The following is a 6,491-nucleotide window of genomic DNA, read 5'->3' on the forward strand; positions in this document are numbered from 1 at the left end:
AAAAGAGTTTCTGGGTTATTTGAGATTGATTTTTCTGTATCTATAGACAAAGTGTATGATAGTTTCAGCAATAGGGACTTACTATGTGGTTACAATTGTAAACAAGAAAAATGATAAAAACTTATGTGAGCAATAACTCATAGAGAAGCATTTCATGCTATGCAGTGACATTTGCATTCTCACCAGTAATTTGAGAGCAAGATTTGTCCTACATCCAACTTAGAGGTTGATGGTGTCAGAGTTAAGATTGGGGTCATCTTGTCCTTACCTCCATAAGTGGTCCTATCACTTCCCTACAGTGTTGCTGGAGGACTTCTCTCCAGGTTCCCCAAGCCCCGCAGTCCCACAATCCACTTATAAAATAATCACTCAGACGCTTATATCACTTACAAACTGTATGGCCGTGGCAGGCTTCTTGCTAACTGTTCTTTTATCTTAAATTAACCCATTTTTATAAATCTATACCTTGCCACGTGGCTGGTGGCTTACCAGAGTCTTTACATGCTGCTTTGTCCTGGCTGGTGACTGCAGTGTCTCCCCTCTCAGCCTTCCGCTTCCCAGCAATTCTCCTCTCTCCTTGTCCCACCTACTTCCTGCCTGGCAACCTACTTCCTGCCTGGTAACCTACTTCCTGCCTGGTCACTGGCCATCAGTGTTTTATTTATATAGAGCAATATCCACAGCACTACAGCCTGATATGAACAGACAAAACCATTTCGGCAGCATGTGTGGAGTTTTACATTCAAACCCCAAGCAACCTGGAGATCTCCAGAAGAGTCAATACTTCCCAGTTTGAATGGAGTCATATGCTTTGCCTGGCTACTTGCCTGCTTGCCTTTGACTCAAAATTGGTGCTATTCACTTGGTGTTAGGCATTAAAACTGTGCCCTCTAGAAGAAGAATAAGTGTTCTTAACCACTGTGCCATCTCTCCAGCCTTATGCTTTTAATTTCAAAGTACAGTTTGTTGAATATCCTTCTGCCCATGGCAAAACTTCTGCCCATGGCAAAATTATTCTTTTTTTTTTTTTTTTTTTTTTTTTTGTCCTGTGATGCTTGCCTTTAATTTCATAACAAGAGATAAGGGATCCACTGGGGAAGGACAGGGCAGCCCGACACGTGCTGAGACTGTGGCTCCAACATGAAACTCAAAACAAGCCTAGAAAAAACCAGTCCTTCAAAGCACATCCACGGCTTCAGAGGTGCCTCTGACTTGGAACCTTCCAGAAACTGAGCCAGTGGCAGTCAGAGGCTTCATGCAAAGGCGCCCAGAGGCTAGCCCACCGTCCTGGGCTCTGCTTGGGCTGTGCCCATTCACTGCTTGCCCGCTTGCCGTCCTGGTTTCTTCTCAGGCTGACCACGGCCCGCACCCGGGATGTCACCCCAGCACCGGCCACCAAACACACCTCGGCCAGCACCGCCCATGCCTCGGACTTTCTGCTGCTTTTGCTGCTATGGTCCCCTCACCCTCGACCCTTGGCGGCCTCCTCCCGCACCATGTCGATGATCTCATCAGGGAGCAGGTACTTGATGGTGCTGCCACGGATGTAGCACTCGGGCATCCGCCAGAACTTGTCGCCGTCCCTCGACATGCAGATCACCTCTCTGATGTTCATCCAGTTGTCGCAGCTCACCAGGTGCCCATTGTAGATCTCACCGTTCTTCAGCTCCACCAGCATGGGGTGATTCTGCGCTGTCTTCAGCAGTGACAAGGGGAGCATCTTCCTATGGAGACACTCTGCCAAGTGCCACCGGCAAAATTCTTTTCAAACCATGATTTTTGCAGAATTTTTTTAAACAACTGTTTCATTTTTTTAAAGTTTACTTCAAATGAGATAATAAAGAAATCATATTCAGTAATTTTGACTCAGAAATGGTTCCATACCCCATGATTTTCTTCTACTTAATGACATTCTGAGTTTCTTTTCTTGACATTGCTTGAAAATGCTGTGTTTCTTAGGAGAGGCCAGGGATTTTTTTTTTCTAATCTCACTAATGAATGGCATAAGTTATCAAAATCTAAATGGCATCTCTAGGTAGAAGTCTGCCAAATTCATGTCCTTAGATGAAACATTTCCCCTGAGCACCAAATTACTATTTACCATCTTCTTTCAGATGTCTCCCAAAGATCGAAATTCGAATATTAAAAATTTCTCGAGGCGTGGTGGCACCTTTAATCCAGCACTCAGCAGACAGCGATCTCTGTATGACCACTGCTACAATAGAAAAGAAAGCTACACAGAAAATTTAAAAAAAAAAAAAAAAAAAAAAATTCTCATGAATGAAACAGAAATCTTGTTATTTTTTAAACCAACTTGTTTCCTATTTTACATCCCATTTTTGCAGTAAATTCTGCTACTAACATGAGGTAAGCCAGGCAGCCTTACCCAAGCCTTCCCTTCCTTAAACTGTGAATTCCTAAGAATAAGCCCATTTTTCTTTTGAGTGTGAGAGACATAAAGAAAATGGGTAAAATTTATGATGAACTGAGAGTATGGATTGGTTGGTAGCTGTAATAGGCAGATCATTTTTTAAGGACCATTAGTTGGCAAACCTGTTTGGTCTATATGAAAATAGAAGTTTTGTCTGGATTCTCTTTTAAGTACATAATTATACAGTATCCTCCTTTGCTCTTCTAATTGCTGCTACCCTCTGTTCAGGACTTCAGACTTCTGTCATCACCCTGCTCCCACCTTGGACAAACCAATCTTGCAAATTTTGATCAAGTCACACTCCACCTCTTCCTTATCAGAGTATGATAGGGCTTTCTCAGAAAACAAGGAAAGCAACAAGGATCAGTATGTGTAGACACTAGTAACTTTATTCCGGTCCTGTATCCGACCACCCAGTCAGAAGATGTTACCCAATAAGGGAGAAAAGTGGGCTAAAATATCAAAAGGAACTAAGGAAGGTATAAGTCAGTACACTGTTTCACTCAGGGCTCTGCCTTGGGATGTGAATCCACTAAGCCAGTGCCAGCGTAAATAAATGCTGGTTCCTGGCTAAGCGTTGGTGTCCCGTCTCTCTGTATCAGAATCCCATAGTGGGATTTCTTAAATTAGGCCCATTTATTGGAAATATAACTGAGATTGGCCCAGATCTTTGGTCCAAGAAGATATCACCTAAAACACTAAGATGGATGACCCCTCTGAGACGTAGGCCCTCCAGGGAAATGGAAAGTGAAGGTTCTATATTTCCCAGAAGTCCATTCGCCCCATCTCAGCAAAACAACTCAACCACAGCCTCTTGTTATATCAATAGCTAGGGCAATCTCCCCATATACTTAGTTAAGAACAACTGAAAAAATTCTGACAGAGTTCAGAATTCTTTATTACCAACCCACTGCCAAGTTCGCATGGTTTAATTTCATTTCCATGTAGAAGTTTGCCCCTTTTGCCTGTGCTATAGCTATCCAGTACATTTTTTTTCAGGCTGTAGAAATGTCAAGTTATTGATACATCTGAATTTTTTGATCATACTTATTATGTTCCCAAAAAGAGGAGACAGACAAGACACTTTTTCGATCAAACATGTCTGACACCTGACTTAATGGGAGCTCCCTTTGCTGTTATACAAGACTTATAGTAGATAAAGTTGATATAAAGTGCCAGTAGACATAAGTAAGTTTCCCTTGATTTTAGTATCCATTTCGCTCATTTACGCAAAGGTGCCATACAGAGCAGGCAGCTCAGCTGGGCAGGGCACCAGGCTGCAAGCTGCTGGCCTACAAATCCCTGTAAAATACCCAAAGTGCAAATTACCTCTGCTGAGGTCAGGACCACAGTGAACTTTAAAGAAAATAACTATTCACATTCTCTTTCCCCTTTCTCTGCTACATGATCCTATCGGCCTGGCGCATGTGAAATGGAGGGAAACTCCAGCCTCACACTAATTTAGTAAGGTTCAGTAAGACAGGCTGTGCTAAGAATACTCTTCGGGAAGGCCATCACTTTAAGCATTGTGCTTTGAGTGTCTCTGAATTCCACTTTTGACATATGCAATTGTATGCTTGTCTAGATGGATCCTCTCATCATGTCATTTATTGTACTTTCATATGTGCATATCTATTTGTGCTACTAAATGTCCACCCCTCTTTCTGTATTTCTATTATAAATGTCTGCCAAGACAAACAGCACAAAGTTGTTATTGATATGGTTGTGGATGGAATGAACCACAGAATAAATGGTATCATGAGAATACAACCATATAACTGTATTTTATAATGTATGATATTTTACCATGATGCATTTGCATCTTGAGTAAACCCATAAAATAAAGAAGTTCTTTCCATATTATTTAACTCTGATGATATCTGTTTATTCTGATAACTCTTTACTTTCTTACTTTCAAAAAGTAGAACACTTTGTCTTAGTCGGTGTTCTATTGCTGTGGAGACACCATGATCATAGCAACTCATAAAAGAAAGCATTTAATTGGGCTGGCTTATAGTTTCAGAGTTTTAGTTAATTCTGTTTATGGTAGGAAGCATGGCAGCATGCAGACAGGAATGCTTCTGGAGAAGTTGAGAGTTCTACATCCAGATCCACAAACAGCAGGAAGAGAGAAACCACTGGGCCCAATCTCCTAATCTTTTTAAAAGCTGTCACTCCTTGTTGACCAAGTATTCAAATCTGTGAACCTGGGGAAACATTCTTATTCAAAACATTGCACACTTGTTTTCCAAATTTTTATTCTTTATCTTCCTCTTAGTTCATAAATATATTTTCAACTCTTTTTCTCTTCATGTTCTTTCTCAACAAAAATTTAAGAAACCATTCAATGACTTAAAATAACTTTAGCGAACTTTTCATGCTTCCTTCTTTGTTAGTCAACCTTCTGTTGCTGTGAAAAATAAGAAAGCAAAGAAACTATTTAGAAGGAGAGCTGTATTGGGGCTTATGATACCAGATGGATAAGAAGTCCATCATGGGAGTAAGTGTCAGGCATGGGGCCACGAGCTGAAGCTGAGAGATTGCATCCTCAAATGCAAGCATAAAGGAGAGAGAGAGGGACTGAAAAGCAGGTGAGGCTTTAAACATTCAAAACTCTCCCCCACCCCTGACCTCCTAAACTTCCTAGAACAAAGCCACCAACTATGACCAAGTATTCAAATACCAGAGCCTAGATGCATATTCTCATTCAAAACTACATTTTCTAAATTTAAAATGTATTGAATGGATATTAATCTCTGTATCTCCTACCAGTTTCTAAAATTAAATTATCTAAGCCAAATATTCTCCTACCCCCAAAAGTCTCTATTTCCATTAATGATATAATTCTTTCAATATGTGGTTTAACATATTTTAATTTATTCCTTGGTAATTTCATAGACGTATTCAATTCTTGAATAAATTCACCCTCACACTCATTCTCCTCCAATAACTCCAGAACACATCCTGACTCATCTCCCTCTGAACTTCATGTACTCTTTTACTTAATTTTTACTTTAAAAATACTTTTTAAATTTCTTGATGTTCTTTTTACATGTGTGAGAGTTTTTACATTTACGTATGTGTACCACATAAATGTGGTGCCTAACTTGTCATCAGAGAGCATCAGATTCCCTAGCACTCATGGTTGTGAGCCCTCATGTGGGTGCTCTGAACTGAACCTGGGTCCTCTGGCAGAGCATTGTGTGCTCATAACCACGGCGGAATCTCTGCACCTACTATCATTACTTTTTAAAACTTATTTGCAGTTGTTATTCTTGTGCCTCCACACAAGTGCTTGCTTTTGTTCACATCGCACAGAAGTCTGATTTTTTCTTATTAAAAGCTATTAGTTTTTGTAGTAAGTTATTGTTGTTTTGGTGTTGTTATTGCTGTTTTTTTTTTTTTTTTTGGTTTCTTTCACTGTGTTTAAATTGTTTTGTTCTCTTTTGTTTTGTTTTATAAGATTAAATCTTGGGCCTTGCAAGTATTAAACAAGTGCTCTTCCACTGAGCTACATACCCAGCAATTTATTTAAGGTTTTAATACCAAACAATGAGCAGAAAGGCATGAATCAGTCCAGAGCACACTCCTATGTGAAAATGAGGAAAACTAACAGGAAAGCAGTCATTGGAAACCAGCAAATCTGAAATCCAGCTAAGGTCATGTTCTCAGATTGGCTGCATGTCTTCTGATGCTAACCCTGGGGCCCTTGCTTCCACTTTATGCATAATCCCTTTATCTATATAAGTAGCCCTGTCTGCACTGAAAAACTTTCCAATTATGCTTTTTATCTATAAAGGCCTCTTTGCAATAATATATTATATTACAGCAAACAAATATCAAGACAATATGTTTTTTTTTTCTGCTAGCTTATAAAACCAAAACACATTCACCAAATACAGATTCTCCTCATATTAATTTATTAGAAAAATACACAGAAGTTCAGTTAATCACAGGTGCCTAATCTGAACTACAACCCCAGAGAAGGTGTATTGAACGAAAGATAACCTAAGACAAATGAATGGTGAATAAATATGAGTGCTCAAGCAACTTTAGTATC

At 39.8% G+C, this 6,491-nt stretch overlaps 1 pseudogene; it reads right to left on the reverse strand.

The window, feature by feature from the left end:
* Positions 1-1,285: 1,285 nt before the first annotated feature.
* Positions 1,286-1,720, reverse strand: LOC114710507 (annotated as a pseudogene).
* Between the last annotated feature and the right edge of the window lie 4,771 nt (positions 1,721-6,491).

This window comes from Peromyscus leucopus, chromosome 8a (genome assembly GCF_004664715.2).
Source record: "Peromyscus leucopus breed LL Stock chromosome 8a, UCI_PerLeu_2.1, whole genome shotgun sequence".
Taxonomy (NCBI): domain Eukaryota; kingdom Metazoa; phylum Chordata; class Mammalia; order Rodentia; family Cricetidae; genus Peromyscus; species Peromyscus leucopus.